Here is an 18,635-nt window from a genome sequence, read left to right as displayed (position 1 = left end):
TATTTTATTGATTTTTTACAGAGAGGAAGGCAGAGAGATAGAGAGTTAGAAACATCGATGAGAGAAACATCAATCAGCTGCCTCCTGCACATCTCCCACTGGGAATGTGCCCGCAACCCAGGTACATGCCCTTGACTGGAATCGAACCTGGGACCTTTCAGTCCGCAAGCCGACGCTCCATCCACTGAGCCAAACCGGTTTCGGCAAAAATATATATTTTTTTAAAAAGATCAACTATATGGTGATGGAAGATTTGACTTCAGTGACTTTCTATGATACCTCATCTGTATATTGGGTGACAATGAGGAGGTATCGTAGAATTGTACAGTTGAAACCTACAGAATCTTATTAACAATTCACCCCAATAAACTTAATTTTTAAGTAACGGAAGCAAAGGGACGTCAGTCAGATAACAACTCATCCGCGTGAGTCCCCCGGTCCCAGGAGGCAGAGTGAGCTTAGCCTCATCTCCAATGGCTTCAAGAGAGGCCGCGCTGAGCAAGGGCTCCTTCGGGTGAGAAACCTCTGCTGGGGGCGCAGCAGGCCTTTGAGCCATTTTTGTAAACACACCCTCACTCTGCCTCAGCAAGGACAGCGCCTCCCGCACCTTCCCTGCTCCCCCTAATCTGCCTACTTCTCCCCTCTCCCCATTAGGGATGGCTGCTTGCAGGTCACCCTGGGAAAGAGAGCTCCAGTCCTTGTGACGTGAGGACCTGGTCCTCTCCGGCCAGAACCTCCTGAGAGATCCGGGAAGCTTTGATCTCGGTGATCTGCCTTGGGCTAAAAGACCTCGGGTTGGCCACTCCTAGGGGATCCTAAGAAGGCCAGGACCTGAGATCACAGATGCAATTTTTTTTCTTCTCTTTAACCAAGGGACTAAGATGCAATGATTAAAGCTATAGTTGCTATCAGATGGTAGGTTACCCCATATGTTGGACCTACATAGAATACATTCACTCATTTGCTCCTCCAGCAGATACTTACTGAGTTTCTATTAAGTGCCTGTAGTAAGTGATGTCGCTGTGAGTTTTTATCTCTCTATCCTCCCCTTCCTCTCTCTCTAAGAGGGTAACCCTGGAGGTGCCCCAAGACCCCAATTCCAGTAGCTCCAGCAAAAGTGAAAGCAGGATGGACAGTTAAGGACTTTCTTATTCTGGCTCTCCCTCTCCCCCAATTCTTTTCTAATTATTCATCATTAACTTTTACAATAAACATGCAAATTAACCAAGAATCTAGCTCCATGTCTGAGACCAAAAAAAGGAACAAAAAGGAAGAAATCTAAAAGTAGTTTAGAGCTTGATTCTCATGCAGCCATAAACGTTTACAAAAAGTTTTTAAAACATTTTAATGGCGCCCTAGCTATTTTGGCTCAGAGGATAGAGCATCAGCCTGCAGAATCAAGGGTCCCGGGTTCGATTCCAGTCAAGGGCACATGCCCGGGTTGTGGGCTCGATCCCCAGTGTGGGGTGTGCCGGGGGCAGCGGATTAATGATTCTCTCTCATCTCCCTGCCTCTCTGAAATCAATAAAAATATATATTAAAAAAATTTTTAATGGCAAGGAGAACTGCTAAAACGAGTAATGCAAGCTTTTTGGCCATCAAATTTATTAATCATTTTTTGACAGCAAGTGGCAGTGTGACCAGTGCAATCTCAAAAAATATTTGACAAAGTGTATCAACAGATTTAGTGTCATTTTCTTGTACCTTTTAAAAAATATAGAGGTTTTTATTGATTTTTTAGAGAGAGGGGGGAGGGAGAGGCATGGAGAAAGAGAAATGTCGATGATCTCTGCTGGTGATCGAGCCGACAGTCCCCGCTGGTGACCTCTTGGTTTCTGGGTTGACACTCAACCACTGGGCCACACCAGCCGGGCTGCTTTCCTTGTACCTTTTAAATCTAGATCTAGGCATTTATTCTAAGGAAATTCTGTGATCCTAAATATAGAAAAAGCCTCATTCACAAACGCTACTTAATTGGCAGTTGCATCAATTAAATTAGAGAGGTAGATTTAGTAAACCATGGGAAATTTACTTGATGGAACATTAGGCAGTCATTAAAGTTGGTGTTTCTTAAGAAATTACATTTAATATAAAATTAAGTTCAAAAACAGTCAGCAAACTGCATTTGCAGAGTCTGGAGCAAGGCTGCCTTATCTGCTGAGTAACCTTGGGTGAGTTACTAGCCTCCCTGTGCCTCAGTTCTATTATCTGTGAAATGAGGTCATAAGAGTACCTATCTCATAAAACTGTTGAGAATTGAATGAGTTAATATGTATAAAGAACAGTCCCTGACACAGAGTAGGCCCCTGACAAAATGTTAGTTGCTATTATTATTATAATGTGATTACAAAGATGTTTAAAAGAATAACAGCCCGGCCAGGGTGGATCAGTAGTTGAACACCAACCCAGGAACCAAGAGGTTGCTGGTTCAGTTCCCAGTCAGGGCACATGCCCAGGTTCCAGGCTCAATCTCCAGTAGGGGGGAAGCAGGAAGCAGTTGATTGATGATGTTCCTCTCTCATTGATATTTCTATCTCTCCTTCTCCCTTTCTCTCTCTAAAAATCAATAAAATTTTTTTCTTTTTTTAAATATATTTTATTGATTTTTTACAGAGCGGAAGGGAGAGGGATAGAGAGTCAGAAACATCGATGAGAGAGAAACATGATCAGCTGCCTCTTGCACACCTCCCACTGGGGATGTGCCTGCAACCAAGGCACATGCCCTTGACCGGAATTGAAACCAAGACCCTTGAGTCCGCAGGCTGACGCTCTATCCACTGAGCCAAACCGGTCAGGGCCTTTTACCTTTTTAAGAAATAACATCAGCCTGGCTGATGGCTCAGTTACTTAGAGCATCATCTGGTGCACTGAAGGGTCAAAGGTTCAATTCTCGGTTGGGGCACTTCCCCAGATTGCAGGTTTGATCCTGGTCAGTGCATGTACTAGAGGTAACTTATCCATGTTTCTCTCACATTGATGTCTCTCTCTCTCTCTCTCTCTCTCTCTCTCTCTCTCTCTCTCTCTCCCCCCCCCCCTTCATTAGGACAAAAACAGAAGAAGGGAGGGAGAGAGGGAGAGAGGGAGAGAGGGAGGGAGGGAGGGAGGGAGAGAGGGAGGGAGGGAGAGAGGGAGGGAGGGAGAGAGGAAGAAAGGAAGGAAGGAAGGAAGGAAGGAAGGAAGGAAGGAAGGAAGGAAGGAAGGAAGGGCTCTAGCTGGCTTGGCTGAGTGGATAGAGCGTAAGCCTGCGAACTGAAGGGTCCCAGGTTCGATTCCAGCCAAGGGCACATGCCTGGGTTGCAGGCTTTATCCCCGGGGGGAGGGGGGGGATATGCTGGCGGCAGCCAATCAATGATTCTCTCTCATCATTGATGTTTCTATCTCTCTTTTCCTCTCTGAAATCGATATATTTTTTTAAAAAAGAAAAGAAAAAGAAAGAAAGAAAGCACCAGACGAAAATATGTCAAAAAGATAGCAATCACTGTGTTTGGATGACAAGACTACAAGTGATTTTTTTTCCTTTTACATGTTTGTATTTCCAAAATTTTCATTAAATATATGTCAAATTTTAAAAAAAATCAGGATGGAGCTAATTACAAATAGAAATCTGTTAAAACTCTGCTTCTGATCATTCTATGATTAATTATACCTAGAAGACCTGACTAGAGGGGCCCCAGCAGGTAGTTTCCATATGAGCTCACACTTCCTGCTGCCAGGACTGGGCACAGGCTGCCCGGGGCTCCTTCTGACATGGGCCAGGTCACTTCTCCTCACGGGGTGCGGGGGCGGGCACTGGCTCAGCTGTGCTGGGCAGTGGACAACACCCAGGATGCACCAGAAAGTGACCTGAGTTCCGGTCCCACTCTGCCACCCGCTCCCTGTGGGTTGTAGGTTCTTGAAAAGAGCCGTTTCCCTCTCTGTAAGGAGGGCTCTCGGATGTTAGCAGCCTCAGGGAATCAGAAAAGCAGTCGAGGGGAATTTTGAGATACTGCCTCAGTGGTCAGGGAAAAATTCTTGAAAAATACTCCACTCCAGCTGTCCAATCTCAGAATTCCTTCTTCCAGGGAGGAGGGCCCGGCTGCTCTGTTTACACACCTGGGCCTGGTGCGAAGGGCGGCTGGGGGGAGGGTGGCTCCCTGGCCATTTGTGGAATCATTCCTGCTCTACAGGCAAGGCTTCAAAGAAATACCAGAAGCCAAGTGTACGCTCTGTCACCACTTAATAATGCTTGACGCTTTTCATATCACAAAAGAGGATGGAACCGCCCTACCTCGCATGGGGAGCCCGATTCTCTCCCATCAGCTCTGTACCGAAAGCGCTTTCTCTTAACTTTAGATAGGCGATTTGACTAATATGGGCAACCAATGCCTTTGGTAAGTAAAATAGGAATAAGATAGGTGTTTGCATCTTTATTTCATCATACAGTATGATAAGGAGGGAATGAATAGTCTGGTATTATTTTTGTACAATAGACATGTGAAATTTAAAGAATGTCAGCATCGTTTTTCTGTATCTATTTTTGTGAGGTTGGAATTCAACCACAGAGGCTGAGAGTTTATTTACTCTGTTCATTCCTGACATCTAGCGTGGTGCTTGCCCTTGAAAAATGTTCGTTGAATGAGTCAGTTAATGAATTAATGAACACATGAGAGATGCTCTTCTCTGTGTTGTGTTAAATGCCGGGGATTCAGGAACATGTGATTCAGCGTCCACTCCGAGAAGCTCACTCAAGTGGTGGAGCCAGACACACACCTAGAAAAATGACTCAAATACAAACGCGATTGATTCCTAAAATCGTGCCATTAACAGTCGGTATTCATGTTTCAGCTCTTCCTATGTCAGAGCAAAGCATCATCCTTTCCTTCAGAGCTCACCGTCTGGCCTGGGAAACAAACATGAAGCATGGACAGCACCAAACCCATGAAAAGCAGCACAGAACGATGGACACGACGGAGAGGAAGCTCATGTGACTTAATCCTGTGGGTTCCAGCATCCGGCTGCTCAAGTTCCCAAAGCTGTCTGGCCTTGGACAAGTTGCCTACCCTCTCTGGGTTTCACTGTTCCACTTGTAAACTAGGGTTTCTATGAAGAGCAAATGAGTCCATATCCCATAAAGCACTCAGGATAGTGCCAAACCCATACTCAGTCCCAAACACAAATCTCCGTGAAGTAAAGAAATCTTCCCTCTGCTCTCTGGATTTTTAGATCTCGTTAAGCACTCCCTGGCTTTCCCTTTGTGCACGCCTGATTCTTCTTCCCAGATAGGACTTGTGACTAAATGCAACTCCAAAGCTGTGGACTCGGGTTAATAAGGGAGAAAGAGGTTAGATTCCTATCTGTTTGTGGAACATAATGAGCAACTGGCCAGAAGAAAAAAATTCTCAAAGCCTAGAGGCACCTAAACGAGGATGGCAATTCCATTCTAACAGCCACTGCTTCCCCACCTGGTTCAGGCCAGACATTGCTAATCATCTTCAGTATCTTTTCTAACTGCGTCTAAATTAAGACTCAGAACGACGTTCCAAACAGGGCCAGGCAGTGACTGCTAACCAGCGCCTGTGGGTGTCTCTGGCCTAAACCTTACCTTCTGGCCCTCAGGTTTGATTTTCCCAGGCCCCTGCTGCCAGAGCTGCCTGTGACTGCCCTCCTCCCAGGACTGGAGCCCAGCTCCCCAAATGCCCTCCAGCCCCCACTCCTGGGAGAACATGGTGGAGCAGCTTTTACTAGTACTTTGCCCTCCTGTGTGGGTCCATGGCCACTGGCTAACTCTGTGACCTCAGCTATGCAAGTCACTGAACACTCTCTGAGCCTCCAATTCCTCCTAGGTAGACGGGGCCCCCTTCTTGGATTGTTGTGGGTTAAATGGGACATGTGACTGGACCCGGTGGAGTAGGCCCTCCATAAATGGGAGATGGCATTGTTACTAAGCCCAGCTCTGCCTTCCCCCTAGCCAGGCACAGTGCCCCCATGACTGCTCCCCCGGGGGCCTGCCATAACATACAACAGGGCTGGGTTGCTCCTGTTTACGTCACTGCTGCCCCCCTCAATATTAACTGTCCATATTAATTCAAGGTCACCTGAGCTCAGACACCTGGGAAGAGGTGAAGGCCAGCAGGGGTGGGAAGGTGAGGAGTGGGGAGTGAAGGGGTCCCCAGGTGCATGTGGGGGCTCCACCACAGATCCTATTGGGAAACCAGGGGAATGGACATTGGAGGGGGCGTTTTACTCCCGTAGCAGAGAGATGCCTTCGGGCATGGCCCAGGGGTGAGACCAGGCGGGCAGGGCCCTCCTGACTGCCTCCCTCAGCTCCTCTTAGCTCAGGGCAGACTTACCTCTCTTTCAGGAGCCACTCTCATTACCTCCTCCCAGCTGGACCTCCGCATGCACATCTCAAATATGAGTTCCTGTCCACGCTTCAACTGGAAGGTTGTTCCCTGAGGTTAGCCTTGGGGCCTTCTCCCTCTGCCTCAGCATACCCCCTCCTCCCTGTCCACGCCCCCCTGACTCTACCTCTCCTCTCTGTCTCTGGCCCTGTGACTCAGTCTCCTCCCTCTGACCCGGTCTCGGCCTGCTCTTACCAAGTACAGTATGTGCATGATATCCCCTTACCATCACACAGAGGAGTAAGTCCTACTTCCCCCACCCAGAGAAAGCAGCCTTGCCCCCTCTGGACCCAGCCCACACCCATTAGTCAGGGGCTGGCACCTCTCGGTTGTCCATGGGACGGCCCGGGACCCTCCTCTCCTCCCGGTACCCCCCACTCTTTCTGGGCCCAGTCTGCGAGTCGGTTCCTCCGAACCCAGGGTTCTTCAATGTCAACGGCGCCACTGTAGGCTTCTGTCCCAGAGTTTCCAATGAGCCCAGGCGGAAAGCTGCCTCACCAGGGAGCAGGTCTGGGCGGAGAGCACGGCAGCCCGCTCTCAGCATTCAAATCTCGGCCAATTTAACGTCTACATTAAAAATGGATCTGTGTGCAATGCAGCCGCTTCCTTTAATTGCTCCAAATAAATATCCTGCGTAATTTTAAGCCATATTTTACCAGGAAGTGCTTAGGGGCATTGTTTGCTGAGCAAGGCGTTACAGAAATTGAAACTCCTTTTGCTTAGAGCCGAGTCCAGAAAGTTCATGCAGTGAGAAATATTTCTCACTGCGCACAACTGTGAATTGTATATAAAATTAAATTTTCTGCTTGAAATCTGCATTGTTGGACCTCCCGCTGGTTGCCACCATTTTGCTGAAATAAGATACTATTTGTGGTAATGGCAGCGAGGGAAACCTGTTATCATTGATTGTAAACTGGCTTCGCTCCTACGGCTTAAAAATCTGGAGAGCTTTATTGTGCAAACATTGCATTTTCCGTACAAATATTACCGAGCAAAGCTTCACTACTGATTCATCAGCCAGGGTGCAAGCGGGTTTATAAAGCGACCCCAACAGCCCTGAGTCTCCTGCACACCCACCACTGGGCAGCAGTTAGGGGCACCAAGAGGTGGATGGTGGCAGCAGGAGAATGCGACAAGGGCAGACACAATCGGCTGCTGTTTTTTAATTTTAAAAATCTTTTTCTTCACTAGGGCGTTATTATTTGAAAGAGAAAGGAAAAGATGAGGCCTAGGAAGGGTTCAAATTTCAGGGCCCTCCTGCCCCAGGAAGCCGGCAGCTTTGCCTTTTAAGGATTTACACCATCCCCACCCCCAGTCCCTCTCCCACACCACCGTCCTCCAAGCCCCAGCCCTGACAATCAGCCTTGTGAAAACCTGCAACAACTCGAGACAGCATTACTGATAGAGGGTTCCGAGTTAATAACTTCGGTTGACAAACGCAGAATCTGAAACCCAAAAAATATGAAGATTTATTTTTTCCTAAGAAGATGCGTACTCAGAATTAGAACCCCAGGACTGGCTTTTCATCTTTCATTTCCCCCAGCTTTCAGTTTACAGGTGAACACTCTCCGAAAGTCAGCATCAGCCAGGCGCACATAAATATTGTTTATTGCCTTCTAACCATTAGAATAGATTGTCCCTGTCTTTTATTTTGTAAATCATTTTGTTGCTTGGGTAATACAAAATAGCTTTGACTTACAAAGAAAGGTGGGGAGGGGAAAAGGAAGATTTAGCAAAATGATTGACCCATAGCAGTATAGCTCATGTTTTGACAAATAACAATGAAGCCAAAATGAACCAATTTCTTAAGGAACAAGCTAGTCTGATTACAGTGAATCTCACCAAATCTTTGCTAGAAAAGAGCACGAAGGTTACAGCAAAGCCAGTGCTGGAGTAGAGAGTAAACTCAGCCACGTCCTCTGAGGCAGCAAACGCAGAGGAAGTGGGTTGAAGTGGATGAGCACTCAAAGACCGGAAGTTCAAAGGCAGGGACCACCTGGAAGGCACCGAGGGAAATGGGTGCGATCTCACACACCACTGGCGTTCAGAGTGTCCGTTAGCAGCTTCTTTGTTCAAAAAGCCACTCCTAGGTATTCATATGCATTCACCTAAGCTGGGCTCACCTGTGGAGAAAATACCGAGGGATACAAACAGGAAGTGCCCGGTGGGGTTCCTCACACAATCCCCAATGTATTACCTTGCCTGAAGAATAGAGTTTGGAGGAACTACTGTTTCCATTGCATAACTATTAAATGAATTAAAATCTATGAATTAGCTGTCTTGGAAAATTACTCTACTGGCTTTCCTTTCTCTCTCTTAACTTCTCTTATATTTTCTAGTCTTCCATAGTCTTCACAAATCTAACCAGCCCTAACCTGAGCTTCTACATGGCCATAGGGTGGGTGAACAAAAACAACCTGTTTTCCTGCTGTTTTTTTCTTACTTACCATCCATCTATACGCCCTCTATTTGAAAACCAATGATGAAATCAACTGCAATGTTTCACTCATTCATTCAATAATACCTCTTGACTTTACTAGGTGCTAAGAGCTGGGCTATTAATCCTCTTTCATTCAGGAGTTCTGCCAGCCCTTGGAATACTTCAGAAGTCTCAGCTTTGAACTAACATGTGAAGACCCCGGAAGAACCTACAAAAGGAACTTGCAACTGATGGTGCCTCCTTCTCTCAACTTCACTTTCCTCCTTTGTCTCACTTCCCGCCTCCTTCCAGGTAACCAAGCAACCCCGTTCCCCATGGGGCTCTGCTGCACAAGGGTTTCCTTCCCATGGCTCCATTAGCTCCTCTAGTCTTGACCAGAGATGGAATGCTTGACCTTCCCATGCCTCTGCCCAAACCTTGCCCACATTCTTTTTTATTTATTTACTTATTTTTATTGACTTTTTAGAGAGAGAGGAAGGGAGAAGGGAGAGAGAGAAACATCGACATCTATCAGCTGCCTCAATGCCCAATCAAGTGAGCCATACCGGTCACAGCCTTTGTCCACGTTTTTGCTCTAGGCTTCCATTGATTTCTTTAAATAGGCACCAATTATTTGTTTCTATATGAAAAAATCCTCAGCAATATTTCACTGACTTACCACAGCTTGCATCAAGAAGACATGATGCCTGTCCCTGTATAGGGCACAAAAAGGCAGTGACAGGAAGACACATCTAAAAATGACTCAAGATTGAATAAGCTGTCTGAACCAACCACACCCTGCTTATGAACCCTGGCAAGCACAGCCAGGGAGTGGGCAAAGTCTGACAATAGGGCAAGAGGGGAAGAGCTGGGGTAAGGAGGAGCTCCAGGGGGCAGAGGTATTGTCACCACCTACCAACACCACCAAGGCCCTCATGCCCAGGCATATACTGAAGAACTAGACAGTAAGGCCCTGCCCCTCTTTGGGGGTACTGGTGGACGCCCCTAAAAGGGATGAGGATCTCAGGCTCCATCTCAAGAAAGAGTTAGGAATCTGCAATGCCGATGGTTGGCCATCGCATAGTTCTCTTCCCAATTGGTTCCCCGAAGAGAAAGGCCTACCCACATCTCTCTCTCCATGAGCTTACTCTTCCCCATCACCAATCACAGAGGCTCCCGGTTCATCGGGCAGATAGCCCTGGGGGTATCACTCTCCTCCTCAGCCAGATGGGGAGGTGAAATCCCACCATTTGCCAATGAGAAGAGGAGCCAATGGGTCTAGCATGGCAGGCCCATCTCCCTTCTTCCCTCTCCATTCCCTTCCCTCTCCATCTCCACCTTCAGGTATGGAGTGTCATCTTTCTACTTCCTTCTACTTCTTATCCCCTTCCTGAGTTCTAGCTATTTCTTTTTCTTTTTTTAAATATATATTTTATAGATTTTTTTTTTTTTTACAGAGAGGAAGGGAGAGGGATAGAGAGTTAGAAACATCGATGAGAGAGAAACATCGATGTGCAGCTGCCTCCTGCACACCCTCTACTGGGGATGTGCCCGCAACCCAGGTACATGCCCTTGGCCGAATTGAACCTGGGACCCTTCAGTCCGCAGGCCGACGCTCCATCCACTGAGCCAAACCGGTTAGGGCGAGTTCTAAGTCTTTCTTCTGGGTTGGCTGACACCAGAGGGCAACATAATCTCACCTACCTGTCAGTTCTTTCCTTTCATCGACCAGTAGAGGGAAGAGCTTGAGAGAACCTATAAGAACTAGGAGGTATGTGGAAATTATTTTGAAATATGGAATAAGCTAGTGCAATAGAACAGCTCTCTCTAAAGCATCCCTTGCCAAGGCATTCTGTTCCCGTTGGTAAATAATCTGTTACAAAACTGTTTAAATGCATATTAACTCACCAGAGCACGACACTGGCAAAATTTCCCTCCAGGCTGTGTTTTGCAAAGACACAACTTTCACGTGATGTGAGACCTGAGATTAAACTAACAGAAGTCAAACATTATTCAAGGTAACACTGATGCTCCATCCCTTTACTCGCCTTTTAGTCTCTTTCATATCTGGTTTTTATTTTGTTTCAGAAGTTGTTGGTAAGGCATTTACTCGGAGCCGTGAATGTGTTGTTTTTGAGCACCTGGCATCGTAGCACTCAGGTGCTTGAGGAGTACACGTGGGCTTAGTTGGGCAAGTGAAGCCGAGTCTATCAGAATAAAAGACTGGGAACCAAGGAGCCGCGCCCGGGGGGGCAAAATGCCCAAGCAGCCCCGGGTCAAACTTGGAAGTCCACGTGAGGGCATCCCTCACACTCCCTTCCCATTCCTCCATGCCTACTGAGAAAATTAAAGAAGGTTCCATTTGAAAAGACTTTGAAAGAAATGGATTCAGAAATTAAAATTGTGCCACTGATCTAACTGACCATTTACCAGTTAACCACCCCGGCCACGTTAACATTACTACCTTTTAAAAGTAGACAACGTGGAGCTGAGCAATCTGTTCAACCACTGCAAAGTTCTCAACTGTTCGAATCCAATTACCTGGCCTGGGTATTTTCTGCTTAGTGTCCCCAGCTTTCAAGCCACTTCCAAAGCCAGAACTTTATGGAAAGGTCTTTAAAACCCCAAAGAGTCCGTAATTCTATCCTTTAGATGAATTTTTTAAATCTGCTTTGCTGAATTCATCCATATGACTTTGCCTTTATTTATTCATCAATGCCTTTTCCTTGATGAATTATCTAAACTTCTAAAGCAAGACTTGAGCATTCCCATGAATCCCTTGAAATTGTGAGCAAAATCCTATGTGTATTACATAACGGCCTTTCTGGGGAGAGGGGCCCATAACTTTCATCAGAGGCTAAAAGGGCTCCGTGACCTCCACCTTGTGGCTGTGTAGTCATGATGTTCACTAGACAGAGTTCCCCCGATCCCTGCAAAAGAACAGGTTATCCGTGTGCCTGAGCCACTGATCTGCTCAGCTCTTGGGTGGCTGAGCAGGGCCAAGAATGGCTGCAGCTTCCAAGCTGGTCATCTCCTGCCAAGAGCTGCCCAGTTGCCATGAAAATATTATTATTTTCTCTGTGCCACGGTGGAGAAAAGGTTGGAGGCACTGCAGTAAGCTGTTCACTTTTATCCCACCCCCATCTTTGCTCTCTCCATCTCTTCCCTCACCTCCACAGCCTTCATTCTCCAGAGAGAAGCAGGGCATTGATTTGGCCACCTATGCACTGCGTGTACTTGGCCAGGAAAGAAAGTGGTGTGGTTGTCGCCCCTTCCTAAGAATGTTCCCTGGACCCACAGCCTTGGAGTTTGCCTTGGTGGCGACAAGACTGGTAATGAGAGAGCTCATTTCCCCGCTTCCTGGGCTATTCCTTTGGCTAATCCCACACACCTGCCCCCTTCCCTCTAGTAGCTCTCCCCTCTCTGTGTGTCTAGAAGACTCTCTATGCCAGTTCCCTAAATGGCTCCCAGCTTCATTGCAAATGTTCTTCAAAAGCACTTTTATGCAAAGATTCTTCCCAACAAAGAAAGACATTAAAATCTGCCACAGAACCCACGTATAACCAAATTCAAACTCAGACATAACCAACGGGCAGGCAAATTCCATGACTCCTGGCTAACAGGAGCACCCCAGAAATAGTGTGAGCTTCCAAGTCCTTCCCTGCCTGACCCCCCAAACACAAGAAAAGTCACAAGTCCCCAAAGAAGTCTTTTAAAAACAACCTGCCGCCACCTCTAGCTCTAAAGTAAATAAGTAGTTCTTGGGCTATTTCTGAGTGCAGCTTCCCTCTCTGGGTGCTCCTCGCCAGCAAGCGCCGCAGGCAGCTGCACAGAGCCTCGTGGAAGGACATTTATGCCAAGAAGAGCTACTGCCTTCTTAATGAAACTGACAGCCAGACTCAGCTCAGGATTACTGTACTTGAAGGGGATAATCCCTGGAAAATCCCTTAAGAAAGCAGGCATATCACTTTTCTATGTGTTTTAGAAATAGGGGGAAATATTTGGATAAATGCCTGAAAATCACTAGCTGTCATTTTAAAACCTTTTTTTTTTTTTCAGCCAATATCTAGAGTTCCAAAAAATTATGTGGTGGAGTCCCCAAAATAAAAAATAGAGAGAGAATATTACATTTTCTTTTTACAGTAAAATAACCTGTAAGATTCATAACATGCAAACAAATTTAAATCTTGTTTTTAAAATATTTGCTGAATTGGCAGACATTGAAATGCTACACTCCCATCTGAGGCCATTCTAACAGTGGACTCCTTAGTTATTTGAATGGGGAGGTGAGTGTATTTGGGGGCTGAATACATACAGTAGAGATTTGCAGAATTATTATAAATCAATGAAACATTAAGCACCGCCCTAAACCAATCTCCTATTCAAAACACATACAGTGGAGGTCATGCTGTTTGATCTTGGTTTGAATATCCAGATCTCAGTTCTCAAGGGCCTGAAAAAAATTCTGTAATTCTAATGATTAACAATATTTCTTATTTTGTCTTATTTTGAATTTATTTATTTAATTTTTATTTATTGATTTTTTTTTTTTTTTAGAGACAGGGAGACATGTTGTTTATGTTTTCTATTCATTTTAATGACCAAAGTTTGAACCATAGTGCAAGTTTCCCTCTCCTTTTGCATTTCTTGTGTACTCAGGTTTAAAGTATAATGTTTTAAAATCTTTTCACTTGCCTTCTGATCAATTGAATAGCTAAAGCTGCTTTGATATATACACTGAGTGGCCAGATTATTATGACCACCTGACGTTTGTAGGCAAATTAGCTACAATTTTGCCCTGAAGTTGCTAGAGGGCCAGACCATTATAAATAGGGAAGCAGGTTGTTTACCACGACAGTAGAAGTGATTTTTTTCTGAAGATATGGGTAAACAACGTGATTTAACAGCCTTTGAACGTGGGATGGATGGATATATATATATATATATACATATATATATATATATATGTATGTATATATAGTGAGTGGCCAGATTATGACCATCTGACATTTGTAGGCAAATTAGCCGCACACTGCATCGTATGAGATATGGAAGCCGAAGGCCTGTTCGAAAACCTTTGCTGTTTGCAGTTACCAAGATAAAACGTCTTCAATTCGCACAGGAACACAAGGATTGGACAATCGAGCATTGGAAAAAAGTCATGTGGTCCGATGAATCAAGTTTCCAGTTGCATCATGCAGATGGCAGAGTGAGAATTTGGCAGACACAGCATGAAAGCATGCACCCCACATGCATGAGTGCAACACTTCAAGCTGGTGGGGGCAGTGTTATGGTTTGGGGCATGTTTTCCTGGCATGATTTGGGCCCTTTAATTCGTGTGGAACAACGTCTGAATAGCACAACATACCTAAGTATCGTTGCTGATCAAGTTCATCCTATCATGTTGATGGCGTATCCCAATGGAGATGGCTTCTTCCAACAAGACAATGCGCCATGCCACGGTGCTTGTATTGTGCAGGAGTGGTTTCAAGAACATGAGGGAGACTTTACCTTGCTTAGGTGGCCCCAAAATCACCAGATCTCAATCCAATTGAGCATTTGTGGGATGAAGTGAAAAGAGCCATCAGGCAGCTGGTTCCACAACCATCAAATCTCACAGAACTGGGCAGTGCTATTCATCAGTCATGGTCTCAGATTCCTCGCATCACCTTTCAACATCTCGTGGAGTCAATGCCAAGAAGAATCGCCGCAGTATTAAAGGCAAAAGGTGGCCCAACGCAGTACTGATGGGGTGGTCATAATAATCTGGCCACTCAGTATATATATATATATATATATATATATATATATATATATATATCCATCCCACGTTCAAAAGCTGTTAATTCTCGTTGTTTACCCATATCTTCAGAAAAAAATCACTTCTACTGTCATGGTAAACAACCTGCTTCCCTATTTATAGTGGTCTGGCCCTCTAGCAGCTTCAGTGTGAAATTATAGCTAATTTGCCTACAAATGTGAGGTGGTCATAATAATCTGGCCACTCAGTTTACTTCTGTTGTTTGACCATCTCTAAGTAAACAAGAAGTGCTTTTTACTTGATGTTAACCTAATATGGTTTTCACAGGGTTTTCAAAGCCTCATGAGCATCAATTTGCAAATCCCCGAACAGTCCGGTGAGGAAGAAGCCATAAACTGTGAGTAACAAACTGGGGCAGCAGAGAGGGAGCAGCAGTGAGGCAAGCCATAAAAAGTGAGTAAAGCAACTGTTATAGCACGAGATCCAGCATAATGTTCTGCCTGAACCCCAGCTGATGGCCTTTCATTTTCCAATACTGTCTCTCTCACAACATAAATGCACAATAGGAAAATGGAATAATTCCATATGTAATGGAAATTGAGTAATTCCATCTATAGAATAGCACGGTGTGTTCCTGGATTCTGGCAGGTTCCAAATGCAATTATGTCATGCTGTACCTGAACTGAGTGAGCTTTCCTGACCCACCAAGACCCAACTGCTCCTTCGTGCCCCCGTTGGTCCCTGCATGACCTGCATTTCAGTACCCATCACACTGAAACTGTCCACGTCATTGGCTTCCACATTTTTGTCCCTGGCCACACAACAGACTGGAGTGCTGCCTCTGCCACCTGTATCGCCATCAACTGCCATAGCCCCTCTGCTCATAAATGTGGAAAGAACAATCACTTGGATTCTCCAGAACCCTTGTTTTATTCTTTCAGTCCCACCCAGCACATTTAGCCTGCAGCTAGCTACCTTGTCAACCTTCTGGCCCTTTAAATACATTTCCTCATGTTGTGACCCAACCATAATATTATTTTTGTTGCTACTTCATAACTGTCATGTTGCTACTGTTATGAATCGTAATGTAAATATCTGATATGCAGGATGGTCTTAGGCGACCCCTGTGAAAGGGTTGTTTGACCGTCAAAGGGATCGCAACCCACAGGTTGAGAACCGCTGATCTAGAACAAGCATGTCAAACTCGCGGCCCGCGGGCTGCATGCCTTGTTTATTTGGCCCGTGTTAGTCTTTGAGTTTGACATGCTTGATAACAAGGATGAATCAAGCCTCTCAGATTTTCTAGTAGAGACCTCGGATTTCCTACTAAAACCCAAGGAAGTGAGAGGAAGCTAGGAAGTAGAGACCTACGGGTGGGGTGCACACAGGATAGGCTAGAAAGAAGGTGAACGGGAGACAGAGACTCCAAAGATGTTATGGAGCAAGTGGGAATTGGGCAAAGGAATGAAGAAGCCACAGAGGAATTCTGGCACGAGTGGGGACATTTCCCCTGTTGCAGCCTGTGACCCAGGAACAGAAGCACTGCCCTAAACGATGCACCTCCCTTGGGCTGTCTGAGGCCTTCCCGTCCATCCCAGGCTGCTGACCAAGGTCTCCAGCTTCACATCTTCTCCCTGCCTTTCCCAAACATGCACTCCCAGACGGCCTTCCCAGGACTCTGGTCCAGGTGACCAGCCCACTGCACTCACTCTGACGTGCTGGACTCCTCCTCCCAGGAACTCGGTTCCATGGTACAGGTAACCTTCCTGCTGGGATGTCAGGCACCATGCCAACCTGGCAGAGAGCACCTTTAGGAGCAGATGGACATGTTGATGCCCACAACATATTACTGCCAATGTTGCCACCTGTCTCCAAAAAGCCCTACCTCAGAGAGAGCTAAGAACCCAGTGAGTTAAACTGCTTGGTCCTACACACTCAAACTGCTAGTTCCTTAAAGGAGGGACAGTTATTAAAATATTCAGCATGTGCAGATCGTGTATCAACAGGTGAATGGGTAAAAAAAACATGGTACATCCATACCGTGGAGTATTATTCAGCCTTAAAAAGGAAGAAAACTGACACCTGCTACAACATGGACAACCTTGAAGACATGCACAGTGAAGTAAGCCAGTGACAAAAAGACAAATATTGTATGATTCTATTTACACGAGCTTCCTGGAGTAGGCAAATTCATACAGACAGAAAATAGAATAGTGGCTGTCAGGGGCTGAGGAAGGAGAAGAAGGAGTGACTTTTTATCAGGTACAGCGTTTTGGTTTGAGAAGATGAAAAAGTTCTGGAAATGGGTGGTTGTGGTGGTTACACAACAATGTCAATGTTCTTCGTGACACCAAGCTGAACTCTTTTTTAAAAAATATATTTTATTGATTTTTTACAGAGAGAAAGGGAGAGGGATAGAGAGTTAGAAACATCGATGAGAGAGAAACATTGATCAGCTGCCTCCTGCACAACCCCTACTGGGGATGTGCCTGCAATCAAGGTACATGCCCTTGACCAGAATCGAACCTGGGACCCTTCAGTCCACAGGCCGATGCTCTATCCACTGAGCCAAACTGGTCAGGGCCAAGCTGCACTCTTACAAATGGTCAAAACTGTACATTTTATGTTCTGTGCCAGGTACTGTGCTAAGCATTTTGTTAATCAACTCATTTGAATTCACACAACAATCTAATAAGTTAGCTCTCATCACCATTATGCCCATCCTATATAATAAAAGGCTAATATGCAAATTGACCGGATGGCCAAACGACCAGTCGCTATGATGCATACTGATCACCAGGGGGCAGATGCTCAACGCAGGAGCTTCCCCCTGGTGGTCAGCGCACTCCTTCCATGAGAGTGCTAAGGATGCCATAAGCCAGTGGTTGGCAAATTCATTAGTCAACAGAGCCAAATATCAACAGTACAACAATTGAAATTTCTTTTGAGAGCCAAACTTTTTAAACTTAAACTATATAGGTAGGTACATTGTTATTAACTTAATTAAGGTACTCCTAAGGCTTAGGAAGAGCCACACTCAAGGGGCCAAAGAGCCGCATGTGGCTCACGAGCCGCAGTTTGCTGACCATAGCCCTAAGCCATCAGTGGGACATTCCCTGAGGGCTCCCAGACTGCGAGAGGGCACAGGCCGGGCTGAGAGACTGCCCCCCCCCCCACGAGTGCATGAATTTCATGCACTGGGCCTCTAGTTGTATAGAAAAAAAGCCGAGGCTTAAGGATGCTTAGTCATTTGCCCAAGGCCCCAAAGCCAGGGAGGCACAGGGCTGGGATATGAAGCCAGCACGCTGACCCACAGACCATGTTCATGAGAACCCATTTATAAACCTCCATCCTGAATGACACATCTTCATTCTTTCCCTCACTGATTTAAAATTAATATTTAGGGGAAAGGAGAAAATGTTAGCTACAATCTGACCAGTGCTTCCTTCTGAAAAAGGAGTCATAAAAGGAGCCAGTTGGAAGCGAAAGGGCCCATTGTGTATAACAATGGTAAAAAACAAAAAGAAAACAACAAAAACTCCACATGATTGCATCATAATAACCCACTGAGGCCAGAGGTTCAAAGCTGACTATTTTCTGAGCTCCATCGGCCCGTTAGCTTTAAACCCCAGCATTTAATTCATGATGTTGGGGAAGCCTGTTAGGAGGGTTTCCATAAAAAGCAGCAGGTACAGTCAAATTCTGGTCTTTTCCAAGCACAGACCCACGTGACCGGCTGCCTCTCCAGCACACTGCAGCACCGAGGTGTTTAATTTAGAATCTGATAGCTCCTACATTTTGAGATCTCCGGTATTTGCTGCACACGGAGAATGCTCAGTGGCCACTGGCAGAAATTCTTAGAAAAACAGTCCTCAGGCTTGTTGAAATCACAACTACCACTTTCACTCCCCGCCTCCCTGTCACTGAGGAGGCTGTTTTGACTCGAATTACAGGGGCCCACGAGGACTACCTGCGGTCCAAATGCGCATGTGACAATGGACACTCCTTCACCGGCCGTCCAGTGTTATTCCAGACCCTGTTGGACATATGGGCTCTGTTCCGAGTGGGGGAGATC

The 18,635-nt window shown here is 45.8% G+C and overlaps 1 protein-coding gene across 2 annotated transcripts in view; it reads left to right on the top strand.

The window, feature by feature from the left end:
* The window catches only part of CLYBL (citramalyl-CoA lyase), a 234,511-nt gene extending 229,324 nt beyond the window's left edge, over positions 1 to 5,187 (top strand). For both annotated transcript variants that reach the window (XM_081081357.1, XM_081081353.1), the window contains one exon: positions 4,825 to 5,187. The gene's annotated coding sequence lies outside the window, so the exon portion shown is untranslated. The remainder of the gene's footprint in view (positions 1 to 4,824) is intronic.
* The last annotated feature ends 13,448 nt before the right edge of the window (positions 5,188 to 18,635 follow it).

Source organism: Myotis nattereri, assembly GCF_964212035.1.
Source record: "Myotis nattereri genome assembly, chromosome: 2".
NCBI classification, from domain to species: Eukaryota; Metazoa; Chordata; class Mammalia; order Chiroptera; family Vespertilionidae; genus Myotis; species Myotis nattereri.
This window is presented reverse-complemented; position numbering and strand designations above follow the sequence as displayed.